The 19,439-nt window shown below is 41.6% G+C and overlaps 1 long non-coding RNA gene across 1 annotated transcript; it reads left to right on the forward strand.

Annotated features, from left to right (window-relative positions):
* The first annotated feature begins 383 nt into the window (after positions 1-383).
* LOC138667316 (uncharacterized) lies at positions 384-18,396 on the forward strand. Its single transcript, XR_011318707.1, has 3 exons — positions 384-455; positions 12,450-12,512; positions 16,079-18,396. It is a non-coding gene; the product is annotated as an uncharacterized lncRNA (long non-coding RNA).
* The last annotated feature ends 1,043 nt before the right edge of the window (positions 18,397-19,439 follow it).

A 19,439-nucleotide genomic window follows, 5' to 3' on the forward strand; every position in this document is an offset into this window, starting at 1 on the left:
ATATTATGCACAATGTTTACGTTAAGAACACGAAAATATATATTCGTATTCCCACTCGGTGTATCTACCCATCCCTTGAAACTCGGGCTTCTAACTCCGTCTGGTAAAGAAGTAGGGTTTTCTCTGTAAATATGTATCCCAGATAGGACATATTTGATCTCATTAGCATGCTCACGTTAATCCGAGATGAATGATGAGTTTGTTAGGACTATGACATGTTTTGTAGCGGAGTTATCGAAATTAGATATAGATTAGAATAAAATGAGTTAACTGAAGAGGTAGGAGGGACGAGGTGATCCAACCCCTTTCTGGGATGTTACAGGCTTGGCTATAACTGTCTGCACACATCCCCAGCTTCCTTCTTGTCCTATTTTCCTGGAAGAGCTGAGCACATCCCATGAGCTGGGACGTATGGAAAACTGCACCAACCTGGGGGCCTGCCATGCTTTGAACATGTGAGTGTTATCTTTTCTCCTTTATTCCCTTTATGCTATAATTACCCGTGTACATATTTGCAATTGTCTCATTTGTAACATCTTTATAAAATATTTTTGATAAAGCACTGCCTAATTTTTATGGAATATAATATTTAATATTAGTTCGTTCTCCTGTTCTAAACCATACCCTAAGTCTTCTGAAGGGAAATACGCTACTGTTACTGTTGTGTTGGGTTAGCTTCGGACCCGTTTAATCGAAGCTGGTGGCAGTGATACCGTGTGCAGACTGTTGAGTGATGCTGTAGCGGCTGCGGCGTTGATAATTATTGTTCCTGCCTGAGTGGGAGTAGTTATCGCGTCGCTGCAGCGTGCCCAATAGCCAGTACATAGCAGGCAGCCTTTCTGGCGACTAATTACCCAGGGTGCAGTACCTAATCTGACCTGAGAGTAAGGGGGCGCCAGAGAGCTGCAAATGTTAAGTGGAACTGTAAGCGGGATATACATAAATCCCTGCAGTTTGTGGTATATTGAAAAGCAGTGGGATACCTAGAATAAGCCCCTGCTGTAAACTAAGAGGTCAATAGCCTTGTGTGTGTTTTCTCATCACATTGTTAGCAGTGGAGGGATAACTAAGATAAGCCCCCTGCACATGTGATAGCCGTCTGTTGGCCCAAAGTCACCCCGACCCGTGACGTAGGGGTGACGGTCACGGTGTGAATCGTGACGAATTGGTGGCAGCGGTCAGGGGATTCCTGACACTGGTGAAGCAGAAGATGATTCTGGGGGAGATGGAGATGATGCTGGGGAGATGGAGATGATTCTGGGGGAGATGGAGATGATTCTGGGGGAGATGGAGATGATGCTGGGGAGATGGAGATGATTCTGGGGAGATGGAGATGATGCTGGTGAAGCAGAAGATGATTCTGGGGGAGATGGAGATGATGCTGGTGGAGCTGGAGATGATGGTGGTGGAGCTGGAGATGATGCTGGTGGAGCAGGAGATGATGCTGGGGGAGTTGGAGGTGATGATGGGGGAGCTGGAGGTGATGTTGGGAAATGGATTTGATTCTGGGGGAGATGGAGATGATGCTGAGGGAGATGTAGATGATGCTGGTGGAGCTGGAGATGATGCTGGTGGAGTTGGAGATGATGCTGGTGGAGTTGGAGATGATGCTGGGGGAGATGGAGATGATGCTGGTGGAGCTGGAGATGACGCTGGTGAAGCAGGAGATTACATAGTTATTAAGTTTGAAGGAAGACTTTAAGTCCATCTAGTTCAACCCATAGCCTAACCTAACTTGCCCTAACATGTTGATCGAGAGGAAGGCAAAAAAAACCCATGTGGCAAAGAGTAAGCTCCACCTTGGGGAAAAAAATTCCTTCCCGACTCCACATACGGCAATCAGACTAGTTCCCTGGATCAACGCCCTATCAAGGAATCTAGTGTATATACCCTGTAACATTATACTTTTCCAGAAATGTATCCAGTCCCCTCTTAAATTTAAGTAATGAATCACTCATTACAACATCATACGGCAGAGAGTTCCATAGTCTCACTGCTCTTACAGTAAAGAATCTGCGTCTGTTATTATGCTTAAACCTTTTTTCCTCCAAACGTAGAGGATGCCCCCTTGTCCCTGTTTCAGGTCTATGATTAAAAAGATCATCAGAAAGGTCTTTGTACTGTCCCCTCATATATTTATACATTAACATAAGATCACCCCTTAGTCTTCGTTTTTCCAAACTAAATAGCCCCAAGTGTAATAACCTATCTTGGTATTGCAGACCCCCCAGTCCTCTAATAACCTTGGTCGCTCTTTTCAGCACCCGCTCCAGTTCAGCTATGTCTTTCTTATACACCGGAGACCAGAACTGTGCGCAGTATTCTAAGTGTGGTCGAACAAGTGACTTGTATAGAGGTAAAATTATGTTCTCCTCATGAGCATCTATGCCTCTTTTAATGCATCCCATTATTTGATTTGCCTTTGTAGCAGCTGCCTGACACTGGCCACTGAATGAGTTTGTCATCCACCCATACACCCAGGTCTTTTTCATTGACGGTTTTGCCCAGAGTTTTAGAATTAAGCACATAATTATACATCTTATTACTTCTACTCAAGTGCATGACCTTACATTTATTCCCATTAAAGCTCATTTGCCATTTATCAGTCCAAGCTTCTAGTTTACATAAATCATCCTGTAATATAAAATTGTCCTCCTCTATATTGATTACCCTGCAGAGTTTAGTGTCATCTGCAAATATTGAAATTCTATTCTGAATGCCCCCTACAAGGTCATTAATAAATATGTTAAAAAGAAGTGGGCCCAATACTGACCCCTGTGGTACCCCACTGCTAACCGCTACCCAGTCCGAGTGTGTTCCATTAATAACCACCCTTTGTTTCCTATCCCTGAGCCAGCTCTCAACCCACTTACACATATTTTCCCCTATCCCCATTATTCTCATTTTATGTATCAACCTTTTGAGTGGCAACGTATCAAAAGCTTTTGAAAAGTCCATATACACTACATCTACTGGGTTCCTTGGGTCCAGTCCGGAACTTACCTCTTCATAGAAACTGATCAAATTAGTCTGACATGAACGGTCCCTAGTAAACCCGTGCTGATACTGGGTCATGAGGTTATTCCTCTTCAGATACTCCAGTATAGCGTCCCTTAGAATGCCCTCCAGGATTTTACCCACAGTAGAGGTTAAGCTTACTGGCCTATAATTTCCGAGTTCAGTTTTTGTCCCCTTTTTGAATATTGGCACCACATTTGCTATACGCCAGTCCTGTAGCACAGACCCTGTTATTATGGAGTCTTTAAAGATTAAAAATAATGGTCTATCAATGACTGTACTTAGTTCCTGCAGTACTCGAGGGTGTATCCCATCCGGGCCCGGAGATTTGTCAATTTTAGTGATTCTCAGATGACGACGCACTTCCTGCTGGGTTAAGCAGGTGACATTTAATGGAGAATTTTTATCACTAGTCATTTTGTCTGCCATGGGATTTTCTTGTGTAAATACTGATGAAAAAAAAGTCATTTAGCATATTGGCTTTTTCCTCATCCTCATCCACCATTTCACCCAGACTATTTTTAAGGGGGCCAACACTATCATTTTTTAGTTTCTTACTATTTATGTAGTTAAAGAATATTTTGGGATTATTTTTACTCTCTCTGGCAATGAGTCTCTCTGTCTCAATCTTTGCTGCCTTGATTTGCTTTTTACAGAATTTATTTAATTTTTTGTATTTATTTAATGCCTCCTCACTACCTACTTCCTTTAATTCTCTAAATGCTTTCTTTTTGTCACTTATTGCACCCCTTACAGCTCTATTTAGCCATATTGGTTTCCTCCTATTCTTAGTATGTTTATTCCCATACGGTATATACTGCGCACAGGTCCTATCTAGGATGCTAATAAACGTCTCCCATTTTCTTTGTGTATTTTTGTGTCTCAGGATATCGTCCCATTTAATTGCACCAAGATCCTCTCTCATCCGTTGGAAATTTGCCCTCCTGAAGTTTAGTGTCCTTGTAACCCCTCTATTACACATCTTTTTAAAGGATACATGAAAACTTATTATTTTGTGATCGCTATTTCCCAAGTAACCCCCAACCCTTATATTTGCTATGCGGTCTGGCCTGTTGGTTAATATTAGGTCTAGCAGTGCCCCCCTTCTTGTTGGGTCCTGAACCAGTTGTGAAAGGTAATTGTCTCTCATAGTTGTCAAAAACCGATTACCTTTGCTGGAACTGCAGGTTTCTGTTCCCCAATCTATTTCAGGGTAGTTGAAGTCCCCCTTAATAATGACTTCTCCTTGAGTCGCAGCTTCATCTATTTGCTTTACGAGGATATTCTCCATTGCTTCCATTATTTTTGGAGATTTATAACAAACCCCTATCAGTAATTTATTATTTTTTCCCGCTCCCCTTATCTCCACCCACAGGGATTCTACATTTTCATTAAATTCACCTATATTATCACGCCGGATGGGTTTGAAGGACGATTTTACATATAGACACACCCCACCCCCTCGCTTATCTGTACCGTCATTTCTGAACAGACTATAGCCCTGCAAGTTAACAGCCCAGTCATGGCTCTCATCCAGCCACGTTTCAGATATCCCCACCATGTCATAATTATGCTCCAACAACATTAGTTCTAATTCGTCCATTTTGTTGGCGAGGCTTCTGGCATTAGTATACATGCACTTGATGTTCCTCTCTGTACCTCTACTCTTTCTTAAATTATTAACTGTTCTAACCCCACCCCTCATGCCACCGCCACCCCCAACTTTCTTATTTGTGCCCAGGTCTCTGTCTGCACTATCTTCCCCTCCTATAAATTGAATACCCTCCCCCCCAATCCCTAGTTTAAACAATCCTCCAACCTTCTAGCCATTTTCTCCCCCAGCACAGCTGCACCTTCCCCATTGAGGTGCAGTCCATCCCTAGCGTAGAGCCTGTAGCCAACTGAGAAGTTGGCCCAGTTCTGCAGGAACCCAAACCCCTCCTTCCTACACCAATTCTTGAGCCACTTATTAACCTCCCTAATCTCCCGTTGCCTCTCTGGCGTGGCACGTGGTACAGGCAGTATTTCGGAGAATACCACGTTGGAGGTCCTTGCTTTCATCTTGTAGCCTAATTCCCTGAAATTATCTTGAAGGACCTTCCACCTACCTCTAACTTTGTCATTTGTGCCTATGTGCACCATGACCGCTGGGTCCTCACTAGCCACTCCCAGTAATCTGTCCACCCGATCAGCGATGTGTCGAACTTGAGCGCCAGGTAGGCAGCACACCGTTCGACGATCCCTGTCTTTGTGACAGATTGCCCTATCTGTTCCCCTAATAATTGAGTCCCCCACTACCAGCACCTGTCTGGCCTGCCCTGCTCTCCTATTTCCCTCCTTACTGGAGCTGTCACTCCCCCGGTTTTCAGAGGACATGCCTGGCTGCAGCAGTGCTACCCCTGTACTGGCACTCCCCTCATCTGCCAACTTAGCAAACTTATTGGGGTGTTCCAGATCAGGACTAGCCTCCCTGGCACTCTTCCCTCTACCCCGCTTCCTAACTGTCACCCAGCTTGCTACTTCACTGTCCTGCAGCTCCATCCTACCATCCCCCCCCCCCTCATCTGTCCCATTGAGCATCTGCTCCGTGAGCAGAAGACTCCTCTCCATATTGTCAATGGATCTCAGTGTTGCCAGCTGCACATTTAGAGTCAGAATCTGGGTTTTCAAATGCACAACGTGCTCACATCTCGCACAGCAGTATGCACCCTCGATCGGCTGCTCAAGGACTGCATACATGTGGCAAGACGTGCACTGGATGGCATTAACAATCGTGGAGCACATTTCCTAATGGGGATTGCACCAGACAGAAAAGTTAAATAATAAAAAATAAAAAAAATAAATAAATACAAAGTATTAATACAAAACAGACAGCAATTCAGTAATTCCTCCCTTGGAAACTCCCTGACTCCAAAGTCACTGAATCACAAGTCACACTTACCGCCATCCACACTTACGCTCTGGTCACACTCAGCTTGCTCACACTCGCCATGCTGAAGATTTATAGATTTTTTTTTCTCTAGTTCCCCTCAACAGCAATCCACCTTGCTGTTCAAATGCACTTCCAAAAAGGACTTGAGCCCCCAACAGCTGCCCCTTATAAACCCTTAACTATGACCCCACACCCTAAGAGATGATGCTGGTGGAGTTGAAGGTGATGCTTGTTGGCATATGCAACAGATTAGGACTTATTATAAGTGAAAGGAGGACTTTATACTAACCAGACAGCAGATGGCGATAGTGTGTAAAGTTATATATTTGCTGTAATGTGGGGAGGGAAGCTCTCAGTTGTTGTTTTTTTTCTTACTTTCTGTTTTGCTTTTCTTCATGAATGTGTTGTCTTCAGTGCACGGAGTGTGTGACACTGAATTGTATCTCATGTTTATCCAGTATGAAGTAAATACTGTTTACTCAAGATATCTTGCTGATTGAAGCTCTCCTAAGGGTACCGTCACACAGTGCCATTTTGATCGCTACGACGGTACGATTCGTGATGTTCCAGCGATATCCATACGATATCGCTGTGTCTGACACGCAGCAGCGATCAGGGATCCTGCTGAGAATCGTACGTTGTAGCAGATCGTTTGGAACATTCTTTTGTCACTGGATCTCCCGCTGTCATCGCTAGATCGGTGTGTGTGACACCGATCTAGCGATGCGTTCGCTTGTAACCAGGGTAAACATCTGGTTACTAAGCGCGGTCCTGCGCTTAGTAACCCGATGTTTACCCTGGTTACCCGGGGACCTCGGCATCATTGGTCGCTGGAGAGCTGTCTGTGTGACAGCTCTCCAGCGACCACACTACGACTTACCAACGATCACGGCCAGGTCGTATCACTGGTCGTGATCGTTGGTAAATCGTATAGTGTGACGGTACCCTAAGTACAGCGGTGACTGCAAGAAGACGCACTCTGAAACAGGTTATGGGCCCAGGCACCCCAGACACTACAGGTCTGCACTACAAGCTCAGGCAGAAGGATCCTGGTTTATAGCCCAGATAACGGAGCACACAGATAAGCTCTGTAAACAGAAGGAACTAAATCCAGATACAGAGTGACAGAGGAATTCACCATCCCAGGAGCTGGATATAATTGCAGAGAATTCACAGGACATACAGGAGAATATTTTCAGTACAACTCTCTAAACAAGTAAGGGTACCGTCAGACTATAACGTTTCGATCGCTACGACGGTACGATTCGTGACGTTCCAGCGATATCGTTACGATATCGCTGTGTCTGACACGCAGCAGCGATCAGGGATCCTGCTGAGAATCGTACGTCGTAGCAGATCGTTTAGAACTTTCTTTCATCGCTGGATCTCCCGCTGTCATCGCTAGATCGGTGTGTGTGACACCGATCTAGCGATCTAGCGATGCGATCCAGCGATGCGTTCGCTTGTAACCAGGGTAAACATCGGGTAACTAAGCGCAGGACCGCGCTTAGTTACCCGATGTTTACCCTGGTTACAAGCGTTAAACTAAAAAAAAACAAACATACTTACATTCTGGTGTCCGTCAGGTCCCTTTCAGTCTGCTTCCCGCACTGTGACTGCCGGCCGTAAAGTGAAAGCAGAGCACAGCGGCTGTGCTTTCACTTTCACTTTACGGCCGGCAGTCAGTGAATGCGGGAAGCAGACTGCAAGGGACCTGACGGACACCAGAATGTAAGTATGTGCTGTTTGTTTTTTTTTAGTTTAACGCTTGTAACCAGGGTAAACATCGGGTAACTAAGCGCGGTCCTGCGCTTAGTTACCCGATGTTTACCCTGGTTACCCAGGGACCTCGGCATCGTTGGTCGCTGGAGAGCTGTCTGTGTGACAGCTCCCCAGCGACCACACTACGATTTACCTACGATCACGGCCAGGTCATATCGCTGGTCGTGATCGTGGGTAAATCGTATAGTGTGACGGTACCCTAAGACTATATAAAGATGATGAGTAACACAGAACTGAAATTTACAGTAGCTAAACTGAATAGTGAAAATTATCAGTTATGGAAATTCAAAGTAGAGATGTTATCTAAGGATGATCTATGGGAAGTAATTGTTACAGCAAGACCAGATCAAGATAATCAGACATGGGATAAGAAGAATATACAAGCGAGAGCCACCATTAGCTTATTAGTGGATGATGCTCAATTAATACATATAAGAAATGAAGAAACAGCTAAGGGAATGTGGGAAGCATTAAGAAAACTGTATGAAAGACCTAGCTTGAATCACAAGTTATTTTTATTAAGAAAGCTGTACAGTATGAGATTGAGTGCAAATGACGATATGCAGAAGCACATATTCTCAATGATGGAAGTGATATCACAGCTAAGATCTATTGGTGAAGATGTTAAAGAAAGTCATGTAGCAGCTAAATTGTTGTGCAGTTTACCAGATTCATATACAGCCTTGATAAATGCCCTTGAGACGAGACCAGAAACTGACATTACATTAGATTTTGTGAAAACAAGACTAATAGATGAATATCAGAGAAGAAAAGAACAAAGAAATGATTCTTCTACTGAAAAGGACAGTGAAAACGCTCTTAAAGCTACAGAATTCCAAAAACCCTATAATAAAGAGACAAGAGAATGCTTCAGATGTAAGAAAAAAGGTCATTTAAAGAAAGACTGTACCATATGGAAAGCAGAACAACAAAAATTACAACATAAAAAGCATACAGAGAAAGTAAAAAACACAATTTCCGTTTCATGTGAGAATAATTGGAATGGCACATTTAAAGTAACAGACAAGAAATCATCACTTGGTTGGTTTATTGATTCAGGAGCAACGAGTCATATGACAAGTGACAAGAATATCTTTACTGATCTTGATTTAGATAAGAAATAAGCCATTTATCTCGCAGATGGAAGCAAAATAACCGCAGAAGGTATCGGACAAGGTATGCTAAATTGTTCAAACAAGTTCGGGCAAGATTCAAAGATACTTGTACAGGATGTGTTGTTTGTTCCAAAATTGGAAGACGGATTATTATCTGTGAAACGTTTAACAGCAAAAGGACTTACAGTGAAATTCAAAGACAATGAGTGTGCAATTATTGCAGGAAACAAGGTGATAACCAAAGTCAAGGCAGATGAACAATTATATCATTTTGACACACCAAAGGAACAGATGAAGGTATGTACACATGATCACAAAAACTGTATTCACATGTGGCATAGACGTCTAGGACATAGACACCCTGACAGTATAAGGGAACTACAGAGAAAAGAATTGACAAAAGATTTAAAGATATCAGATTGCTCAATTACCATAAGATGTGATTGTTGTATAAAATCCAAAGCCACAAGGATATCTATTCCAAAAGAAAGTGAGATGAAAAGCGAAAGACCACTTGATTTGGTGCATACTGACGTATGTGGACCCATGAAAGTGACTACATCAGGAGGCAATAGATACATGTTGACTTTTATAGACGATTACTCAAGATACACAGTCACATACTTAATTAAAAACAAAAGTGAAGTTTTTGATAAACTTGTAGACTATGTAACAAAATCAAGTAACAAATTTCAAAAGAAGCCAATTGTCATCAGAAGTGATAATGGAGGTGAATTTACAGGTCACAGAATAGAAGACTACTTAAGACAAAATGGGATAGAATACCAGAAAACGGTTCCATACACACCTGAACAAAATGGAGTAGCAGAAAGGAAAAACAGAACTCTAACAGAGATGATAAGATGTATGCTGACGGATTCCAAACTACCAGAGAAATATTGGGGTGAGGCAGCAATGACAGCTACTTATCTACAGAACCGACTTTTTTCCAGAAAACTGACGAAAACTCCATATGAACTGTGGCAAGGTATGAAACCAAGTGTCAATCATTTAAAAATTTTTGGATGTAAAGTTTTTATATTCATTCCAACAGACAAACGTTCCAAACTTCAAAACAGATCCATGGAAGGAACATTTGTTGGATATAGTGAAAATTGCAAAGGATACAGAATCCTAGATCCCAAAACAGACAGAGTTACGGTGAGTAACAGTGTGACATTCATTGAAGATTTAAATGAAGACATTATGATTTCAGTTGAAACAAAAAATGAGAAAACCAATAATGACACAACTGAATAAATATCTGCTGAGAAAGAAGCAGAAGTTAATGAAGAACAAAATACTGAAAGTGAAGAATCACAACTACAAACAGACACAGAACCAAGACGTTCAATGAGAGAGAACAAAGGAAAACCACCAAAACGTCTCTCATACAAGACAAGCACAAGAAAAATCTATGAGCCTACTTCTTGGGAAGAAATATCTAAACTGCCTGTAGAAGAAGCTAATAAATGGATAGAAGCAACAGAAACAGAAATTAAATCCATGCAAGATTCAAATACATGGACATTAACAGATTTACCAGAAGGAAGAAAAACCATAGGATGTAAATGGATTTTTAAAGTTAAATACCAAACAGATGGCACAGCTGAAAGATACCGAGCAAGACTCGTAGCTAAAGGGTATTCTCAAAGATATGGAGAAGACTATGATGAGACATTTGCTCCAGTTGTCAAACACACTACAATAAGAACTTTACTTACAGTTGCAGCAATGAAACAGATGCAACTGAGACATCTGGATGTAAAGACAGCTTTTCTGAATGGAGATTTAACAGAAGACATTTATATGGAACAACCTCCAGGATTCAAAGATGAAAGAAATCCAAACAAAGTTTGTAAACTACAGAAAAGCATATATGGTTTAAAGCAAGCAGCTAAAGTGTGGAATGACAAAATCACGGAAGTACTTACAAATGAAAAACTTCAAAGAAGCAAAGCTGATCCATGCTTATACACAAAAAGGCTGATTAATAGATGGATTTACATACTCATATATGTAGACGACATTTTGATTTGTTTTGAACAAGAAAGGGATAACGAAAACATTCTAAAAAAATCCTGAAGCAACATTTCGAAATCAAAGACTTGGGAAATGTAAAACAATATCTAGGAATACAAGTAGAAAGAGAAGAAGATGGAAGTTTCCTACTGAATCAAAATCACATGATTCAAGACATAACAGAAAAATTTGGATTAAAGGATGCAAAAACAGTAAAGTCTCCAATGGAAACTAATTATCTCAAAGAGATGAACAGTGAACAAAATATGCTACCAAATAATGAAGAATACAGAACAGCAATAGGAAAACTACTGTATCTAGCGACCGTTACAAGACCAGACATCGCAGCAGCAGTAGGAATCCTGAGTAGAAAGGTATCAAAACCAAATAAAGCTGATTGGAATGCCGTGAAGAGAGTAATGCGTTATTTGAAAGGAACTAGCAATGTTAAGCTGAAATTACCCACAAGCGATGATTGCATTTTAACAGGATATGTTGATGCAGATTGGGCTGGAGATCCAACTGACAGAAGATCTACCAGTGGACATATTTTTTTCCTCTCAGGTGGACCAATAAGTTGGACAAGTAAGAAACAGTCAATTGTGACACTATCTTCAACAGAAGCAGAATATGTTGCAGCAGCACATGCGAGTCAAGAAGTACTGTGGTTAAGACAATTGTTGACAGAATTAGGACAACCACAGTTGGCACCAACAAAACTGAAAGAGGACAATCAAGGATGTCTTGTTCTTGCTCAGATGGAAAGAGTCAATCCAAGAACCAAGCATATTGATGTGAAATATCATTTCTTGAGAGATCATCAGGAACAAGGAGTCTTGAAGTTAGAGTACTGTCCTACTGAAGAAATGACAGCAGACATTTTCACGAAGGCGTTGAATGCTGATAAACATCAGAGACTAATAAAAAAGTTGGGTTTGATTGAATAAGTCCTTACTGTTGAGAAAGGGTGTCGGCATATGCAACAGATTAGAACTTATTATAAGTGAAAGGAGGACTTTATACTAACCAGACAGTAGATGGCGATAGTGTGAAAAGTCATATACTTGCTGTAATGTGGGGAGGGAAGCTCTCAGTTGTTGATTGTTTTCTTACTTTCTGTTTTGCTTTTCTTCATGAATGTGTTGTGTTCAGTGCACGGACTGTGTGACACTGAATTGTATCTCATGTTTATTCAGTATGAAGTAAATACTGTTTACTCAAGATATCTTGCTGACTGAAGCTCTCCTAAGTACAGCGGTGACTGCAAGAAGACGCACTCTGCAAAACATGTGTAGTCTTTGCAGGACCTTAGCTGTCCATGGTTACGACCAATGATAAAGTGACAGCTAGTTGTTAGTGGTGGTAGCTATGGATACCTAAGGTCCTGCAATGCCTGCACATGAGGAATGAGACATAGCGAATCAGAAGAACTATACTACATTTCTAATTGGAGGTATTTACTAATATTAGTATTATTATTACACCTACTACATATTGGGATAGGATCTTGGAGATGAGAATACCCCATAAATGCTTCCTGAGATGCTTCCTTTTACTTGCTTGTTTATTTTATCTTCTAGCAAAGCTCGGTGACACACGTGAGCTCGAAAACTTCATTTCTGATCTTGATAAAGTTCTCAGTGGTAAGTTGTGATATTACATTGCACTTTCATAGAAAAAAAAATGGGGGGAATTTAAAGGGAATCCGACATGACGCCAGAATCCCAAAATAATTAGTGTAAGTAACGACTTTAAGACAGTTTATTTAATACTAGATGGCAGCCCGATTCTAAAGAATCGGGAGTCTAGAATCCATATATACTTTATTTATTCAAATGCAAGAATAATACAATTAATAAATAATAGTAAGAAAGAACAAAAAATGGCTGCACTCACCAGCTCTTGACAATTCTTGTTATTTAAGGTACAGTTACACAGGATCCATGAACATGCTTATGAGGGGAGGGATGAAAGACATCAGACGACAACTTTGCGTGTTGTGGCAAATGCCACAACAACGGTTCTTTGCTTAAGAACAATAATGTAAATAATAAATAATATGTATCAATAACTATGTATATTGGTATGTTCTATGACATTTTAAAATATTTCATTATTATGTGGAAAGGCTCTTAGTACCCATACTGGCGCATACTTGTGTGCCCATCAGGTATTTTCACAGTAATTTTACATCTGATGGGTTGGTATGAAACGTTTTTAATCATCTCTTGGGCTTAGCTAAGCCTTCATTTTAAATAATTCTAATAGGTACAACAGAAATAAAAGCCTTTTTGTGTACCCAAATTTTTTGTGTTTATTTTTACAGAAGTGTAAAATTTAAGAAATCAACGTTCATAGTACACCGATGGGCTAATATAAGCATGCCCATCAACCACATCACGGTAGCCTTTGAACTGATGGGTCCTAACTAACTGATTCCTATTTCTTAATACTCAGACCTCTTTCACATCTGCATGTTTCTGATATTTGCAGAAGTAATGTTAAAAACAATACAACTTCCACACTTGGCACCAAAGAACTGACCTACAACACACTTTCAGCAAGTGCCATGCAATGTAGATGAAGGTTGGAGTTAACTTGCAGTAAATGCAGCAAACGCGGCTTCGGCAATTGCATTAAATGCAGCCACAACAAAAACACTGGTAAGTGGAGATTTTGTGGCGAAAACAGCAGAAACCACATGTGCCGCACCTGCCGCAAGTGAAGTACAAATTCCGTATACATTTCATGCAACTTACAGCAAGAGTGGCGTGGGTCAGCCCTTAGGCAGGAAGTGCAGAAATAGCCTTTTTTCCACCATAAATTCTCCAAATAGCAGAAAAATGTTGATGTGAAAGCAAAATCTCTATTCTTTCCCTATCTATCTAAAAATGTACCTATCTATATATGTATTTCTATGTACAGAACAGACCTGAAGATAGAGATGTGTGTGAACAGCCATCCCACCCGTCTCTTACCTGTTCACAAAAACCTCACCCTTTTTAAAAACAAAATGAAATCTCTCAGCAGCTATACTGCTGGAGCTTCAAATACAGGTTCCTATCACCAAATACAGGCATTTGAATGATACACATCTTACATCTTGTACTTAATGTGTGTTCTACTTACCTATAAAAATATGTATTGATATATCATATTTCTAAATTTATGTAGATATGATATAGAGTTGGACTCTGTGTCATTAGTATACTTAACAGTGTCCATGCGCTTGCATCTATCCTCTGTACTCTTGTTAGCACGCTGTTTGCGCTTACGTGCGGCATCGGCGTCTTTTTGCTCTGCATTATTAGTATACTTTCTATCAGACCTAATCTTACGTGCGCCATCAGCAGCTTTGGGCTCTGTGTCATTAGTATCCTTACTATTAGAGCTCATGTTGGCTAAGCTAAACAGCTTTAAGCGTGGTGGTGGCAAACAACAGGTTAATAAGAGGCAGTGTCAGGTAGTAGGAAAATAGCCAGTTAATAATAGGCAATAGTTCTTTGCAGGAATGCAGATATTAATAAATAGGCAGTTTATATTGCAGAGAAATTGCTGGGCAATAATGGACAATGTCCTTATGTGGCAAATAATAGAGCAATATACCCAATGTGGCAAAGAAGAGGTTAATAAACGGCAGTCTCTCAGTATAACAGTCAGTGAATAATAGGCAGTATATGGAGAAAACACCAAACAAAAGTTCAAAATTGGTGTGAAAATGTCACTGAACCACTTCACAACTAAATATATATAGTTTTGGTAAATGGTATTATCATTTTTTTGACGAAATTCGGCAGGAGCTTGAAGAGCAACGTCACTGGGCCCGCCTCCACGCAGTAGAAACTTGCTGTGAGGTAAAAATTCAAAAATCACACCAAAATGGCGGGTGGAGTGTGTCACAGTACGGCACGTTTCTGATTGGTCGCTCGCAGCAGGCGGCAACCAATCAGACACTGGACACTGTTGACGTCACTTATCTCCGGACATTAGCTCCGGACATTAGCTCCGGACATTAGCTCCGCACATAATCTCCGCACATTAGCTCCGGACATTAGCTCCGGACAAAGCCACGGAAGTTGGCACAAATTGCAGGAAGTAGTATTCTAGGCAATTAATCTCCGGACATTAGCTCCGGACATTAGCTCCGGACATTAGCTCCGGACATTAGCTCCGGACAAAGCCACGGAAGTTGGCACAAATTGCAGGAAGTAGTATTCTAGGCAATTATATATTAGATGACAGTGTAGGGTCAGAAGTGGTGACGTGTTTCTATTAGACTTTTCCTCTGATTGTTCCTCTCCTGGTTTTGGCTACAAATACTGAAGGGAAATACTGACCAAATACTGAACGTGGGAAGGAGATGAATAAGTCTGAGCCATTTCTCTGATAAGAGAAGTGTTAATAAAAGAAAAGAAATGGCATTATTTTATTCCCCCCTAAGGGAGAAGCTGATGTGAAAATACCAACAGTCACAATTGTTTGCCCATCTCCGGATTGTGGAAAACTTTAGCGACTTTTCAGAGAAACTGAAAAAAACTTCCAAAAATTTCTATGATGAATCAAGGGCTGATGTCTTTCAGAAAAAAAAAAAACTGCGGAATAAGAAAGCGCAGAAGGGTCGGATCCAAGTATCTGATGCAAGTTTCGGTTTGGATCCCTCATCGGCAGGACTTTGTAAATTTTGCCTGTAACCCCCTATGGAAAAAAAAAGAGCTTTTAACAAACAAAACAATTAACAAAGGCTGCAAAGTACTAACGACTTGTACACGTTCCATTACCCGTCTCAGGCTTCCAGTGCCACGAGGAAGTTTAAAAACACGACCCGTCCATTCTCCCGACGCTTTGAAGCCGCTCACTATTGTTACATATATTTAAGAGCCAAAAAAAACCCAAACCTCCGCTGTCATAACCGCTGCAAAAGATGTCAGAGGAGATATAAAAAGGCTGTGGGCTCATAGTTTCTTTCATAATGATCACAGCACAGTAATTATTTGTTCTCTCCATTCCTGGTGGTGCGGGCTCAGCTCCCGAGTCTGCACCGTCCTCGTCACCAGTCCTACATTGTCCCATTACTGGAGCTGCTGCCCACCAGCACTGCGGATGCACTGGATAAAGTTCTAATTTAGAATTTTAAAAAAATGACGGCAAGTGTACACTTTTTCCTTAAATATAATAGTAACTTTATTTCATTTTTCTTTATCTCTTACAGATTTTTAAAAGAAGAAGAAGATTTGGATCAATTCTTTAATCCATCATCCTGGAGTAAATCATTTTAAAATTTCTCCTTTTTCTGGAATTTTGGGTTCAGTGAGCGACCTTAGCACTGACTGAGAGCTACCTCTGTACGCACAGCTATACAAACACAGCTGTCAGTCACTGATGGGACTGCCCACTGGACTCACTGATGGGACCGCCCACTAGACTCACTGATGGGACCACCCACTGGACTCATTGATAGGACCGCTCTCTGATGAGACCACCCACTGGACTCACTAATAAGGCCACACACTGGACTCATTGATAGGGCCATCCACTGGACTCCTTGATAAAACCGCTCACTGATGGGACCACTCATTGGACTCACTGGTGGGACCGCCCAGTGGACTCACTGATGGGACCACCCACTGGACTCACTTATAAGGCCGCACACTGGACTCACTGATAGGGCCATCCACTGGACTCCTTGATAAGACTGCTCACTGATGGGACCGCCCAGTGGACTCACTGATGGGACCGCCCACTGGACCCAAAATCCTAGAAAGATTAAAACTCATGTTATACTGAATCTGTTCCCACAAGCCTATATCAATCTGCTTAGCTCCACCCGCTCTCTAAGGCTTCGTTCCCACCATGAGCTTTTGGGCAGTTTTTTTTTGTTGCAGATTTTCTGCACTCATTAAGTAAAATAGGTCACTTGCATTTTTTGGAAAATACACAGCATAGAAAACAAATGAAAAACCCGTTGTGGAAACGTGGCCTTACATGCTGCCTGCAGATTGGACGGCATTTTCATGGTGACAGGTTCCTTTTAAACAATTTTTACATTTGAAAACCATGTTACTGTTTACATATACAGAAATATCACGGTGACAAAAATCTGCAAGATGAGCGTACATCAGCAACAGTCGGCACTCGGCAGCACATTATTCTCTGCAAACAGCGTATGTGCTGCCGAGAGCGATGGCATTCTATGTGCACAGAACCATCTATTACTAATTGGAGATGTGGTCTGCCTGTCCAAATAGGCTGTTACATGACCGCGATAGGTCGGGTGATGTGACCCCGCTCTTACTGACGAGGGTCCTGACCATTGTCTGCCATGTAAACTCCCGGCAGCTGTGTATTGTCGTATTCTCACCTACTGTAGGAATTAAAGGAGAATAATTTATTAAGTATTGTTTCCTATATATTTTCCTATGTTTTATATTTTTATATCCATTGTTTGGCGCATATTAAAACTCATGCACTAAATGATACCCCTATAGGTAGTGATTGGCGGATAATCACAAGATCTGAATGCATCAAATATGAAATTAAACATCCAAACCTTTAAAGTTCTGGATCCTAAAATGTATATTCAGGGAAACGCTACTATGTGAAGCAACGCCGATAACCCCAGCCAGTCTCCACAAGAGCAGCCTTAGTCTTTATTAGACACATCACATAGAAGTTACAAAAGATTTAAAGGGAATCGGTCACCAGACTTTTTCTACGTAATCTGAGATGAAATCACGTATGGGAAGAGATCCTGTTTCCAGCGATGTGTCACTTACTGGGCTGCTTGCTGTAGTTTAGATAAAATCACAGTTTTATAAGCAGGAGATTATCACTGGAGGACTAGTAAACATGCTGCCTGTAGTCCTGCATATTAATGAGCTCTGTATAAACCCGCCATATCACTGATTGGTAGCTGATAGACCGTGCACACTGAAAGCTGCCAATCAGTGGTGTGGGCGGGGTTATACAGGGCTCAGCATTCGGAGAACTGCTAGATCTGCAGCAGAGAAAACAGTGATTTTAGCAAAACTAGTAAGTGACACATCACTGGAATCAGGGTCTCTGCTCATACATCATGCAGCTGTCAGGTGACGTACAAAAAACTGGTGATAGATTCCCTTCAAATACTTAGTGCATTGTTTTTATTTTATGCACTACTCTGTATTATGTGTCTACTAAAAATAAAAGGTCTGACCTCAGGAAACATGAGAACAAGATTGTCGAATGGAGCCGAGAAGTCCATGTGCGACCTACGTGCCATTCATTGTCTATAGGACTGTATAGAAGATGACTTACAATTCTGGAAATAACCGTTTGATGAATTTGTGTGACGTATTACTGTGCGTCTAATGAAGAAATCTCTCGGGGTGGAATGGTGGACGAGGCCATCTGGAAGTCTCGGACGACCTCAAACCTTAGAGAAACCATTATGTCCCGAGGACCAACACTTGGAATGACGGCGATGTTGTATTTGTCATTCGGGAAGAATCTGCATTAGTGTATAGCTATGACTTCATGTTCTGTTTATGTTGCCTTTTATATGCTTTTTATATACAGTGTTAACTGTAACCTGATTAATAATGCATGTTTTTATTACATGTCCTGTGGTCACTTTTTGTAGACATTATTTATATTTGTTGAGTGAGCCGTACGCTTTGGGTATAGGGCTTCCTCGCAGCAACGTTTGCTCTTTTGTTTTACTTTTGTACCTGTCCAGAGGAAGTTAGAAAGGTTTCCAGCCTCGGAGATAAAGACAGGCCCTTAGTCCTCATTCTCAGCTTAATCCCTTCCCGACTTGCGCCGTATATTTATGGCATGTGTCAGGTCTCCCATTTTGATGTAGGCTTCGTCACTGAGTCCGCATCTTTTCCGGCATATGACAGCTGATATATACAAATGATATGTTCCCCTAACAGCCGCGGGTGCAATCGCGATCCACCCGCGGCTGTTAACAATATGTTAAATGCTGCTGTCAATCTCTGAAAGCGGCTATTACCATGCACCCTCTGGCAGCGCATCATAAACCCCGCCCATCGGCGCCCTTGTCACTTAATTGCAGGGTGCCAATGGATTGCCATGAGTCTGCAGGAAGACCCCTGTGGTTGTAATAGCCGTTCTGCTATGAGCGCCGCCCTGTGGCCGACATACATCGCAGATGAACATTTCTGTTTCGCTGTTTTAGTGCTATTTCTGCTTAAGTGTGGCATTTTCATATCTTGTACAACCCCTTTAATAGAGTTGGATGCTTAAAGGGAATCTGTCTCCAGGTTTTTATTACCTCATCGGAGAGCACACCAAGCTCCATATGCACATAGTCTATAGACAGTGAGCTACATATTACAGGAAGGGGCGGAGTTGGACTAGTATGCACTCGCTGCTATAGTCCAGACAATTCTAATCACCAGGTGATAAAACCTTCAGTGTAACAAAGCAACAGCACATAAGTGACATATCGTTGAAATCTGTGTTTAGCCTCTACCTCATGCTTTCCTAAGATTACATAGCAAAACTTACTGAGATATTCCCTTTCAGAGACGTTTATGCGCTTGAACATTCCCCTATTTCGAGGCTGG

The sequence above is a fragment of the Ranitomeya imitator genome, chromosome 2 (assembly GCF_032444005.1).
Source record: "Ranitomeya imitator isolate aRanImi1 chromosome 2, aRanImi1.pri, whole genome shotgun sequence".
Classification (NCBI taxonomy): Eukaryota; Metazoa; Chordata; class Amphibia; order Anura; family Dendrobatidae; genus Ranitomeya; species Ranitomeya imitator.